Source organism: Pelodiscus sinensis, chromosome 1, assembly GCF_052426305.1.
Source record: "Pelodiscus sinensis isolate ZL-2025 chromosome 1, ASM5242630v1, whole genome shotgun sequence".
Lineage (NCBI taxonomy): Eukaryota > Metazoa > Chordata > Testudines > Trionychidae > Pelodiscus > Pelodiscus sinensis.
This window is the reverse complement of record NC_143052.1, coordinates 327,226,996-327,229,187: the sequence shown is the minus strand read 5'-3', so window position 1 is coordinate 327,229,187 and position 2,192 is coordinate 327,226,996.

Here is a 2,192-nt window from a genome sequence, read left to right as displayed (position 1 = left end):
AAATTAGTTTACCAAATGAGAGGCTCAGTTTTTCAAAGCAGTGGTTCCCTAAAATCATTCACTTGAAGTAGCACAGGTAGTGCAGGTAGCATAATCTATCCTTATTATTGCCCAATGCTGTCAATTCTAGGACCTTGCCTTCAGATGCTTATAACTTTGCAAAACTTAAGCCAGACATTTTCTCACTTGGTTTCAGCCTCAGGCTGAAATTTTGGAAAGTTTCAGAGAAGATGATTCAGCCATTACTGAGAAAATGCCCTCCATAAGACAGAAGTCCATGGGAAAAAATAGTTTGCAATCATGGAATTAAAAACCGTACCATAATGTGCACACACGTGGGAGCTGAGTTCATTGAACAGGCAATCTTAAGTGTGACATTTCCTACCTTTTGAATGTTTGACTTTGCAACCTTAACATTATTTTAGTCTCATTTTAATATATTATTATCTACAATGAATAAAAGCAAATTCTAAACTTCAAGATATGTAACTGTGTTTAAAATGAATCATTGTGTTAATTGATGACATATTAATTTCCTTTCCTATGCAGCACACGGCGACCAATCTCCCTTTGATGGAAGGGGAGGAGTACTGGCTCATGCCTTTGCACCAAGCCCAGGGATAGGAGGAGATGCTCATTTTGATGAAGCTGAGAAATGGTCACAAAATCATATAGGTAAAGTATTTCCTGTGCCCGTCGCAACAAATTCAGCTCCTTCTACACAAAGCCCTGGCATTTTCTTCCTATAACTGTTTGTCCCTCTCTCTTATATATAATGTAACATACTTACCTTTGCCTGCCAGAGCATATATATAAGGTCTGTATTCTGTGGAGCTCAAATCACTTTACAAAAGTGGGAGAGCAATATTATCCTGGTGTTTTTGTAAGTTAGACACAACTTTAAGTGATTGTCAAAAGTGATCTCCATTAACAAAAGGAGAGTCAGGAATAGATTGCAGGTTTCCTGACTTCCCATTCATGGCCTCTGAAAAATTCTTACTAAAACATGGGAGAGCAGATAAACTTAAATTAAACCTATAGGATTTCGTCACAATGAAAAGATGTGAATTCTTCTGCTTGTGATTCTCCGTTCCATTGTATGTTAACAATTCTTTTCCTCTTTTTATTATATGAAAAATTTAGGAACAAATTTGTTCCTTGTTGCTGCTCATGAATTTGGCCATTCTTTGGGACTGGGTCATTCAAATGTTCAAGGTGCTCTGACGTACCCTATTTATCGCTACTGGGATCCAAACACCTTCGTCCTTCCAGATGACGACAGACAAGGAATTCAGCGATTATATGGTAATTTCAGCGTCAGATGTTAATTTTGATATAAAAAAATACCAAAAAGGGACAGATTTTGTCATACTTTAAGTACCTTACTCAGACAGCCAAACTGATTTGAATGGTCTACTCTCTGAGCAAGGTACTACTCAGTGAGAGTACCTAAATTTAGATCAAGCCAACATGATATACTTTATCCCTTCCACCTATTCTTTCTGGAGTCTAAGAGCAAGCTGTCCATATCGCAAAACCACCTAATGGAGTTATAGACCGGGACTGACAAAGGGTCCCCTACACACCAGTGCTTTGCAGAAATCAATGATGGCATGCTGCTAACCTAACTGCCAGTGAGTAGTACCTTGCTCTACCAAAGAGGATATTGAAAGCAGTATGGCTGCTTGCTGAATGTGAGATTGTGCAATGTGGCTGTGTCTAGACTGGCCAGTTTTTCCGCAAAAACAGCTGCTTTTGCGGAAAAACTTGCTAGCTGTCTACACTGGCTGCTTGAATTTCTGCAAGAACACTGACGATCTCATGTAAGATTGTCATTGTTCTTGCGGAAATACTATGCTGCTCCAGTTTGGGCAAAAGCCCTCTTGCGCAAATCATTTGCGCAAGAGGGCCAGTGTAGACAGCACAGTACTGTTTTGCACAAAAAAGCCCTGATGGCTAAAATGGCGATCGGGGCTTTTTTGCGCAAAAGCGCGTCTAGATTGGCACAGATGCTTTTCCGCAAAAAGTGCTTTTGCGGAAAAGCGTCCACGCCAATCTAGATGCTCTTTTCTGAAAATGCTTTTAACAGAAAACTTTTCCATTAAAAGCATTTCCGGAAATCATGCCAGTCTAGACGTAGCCTGTAAGTATGGCAGAATCTGGCCCTCACATCACTGTTCTCGGAGTCAGGA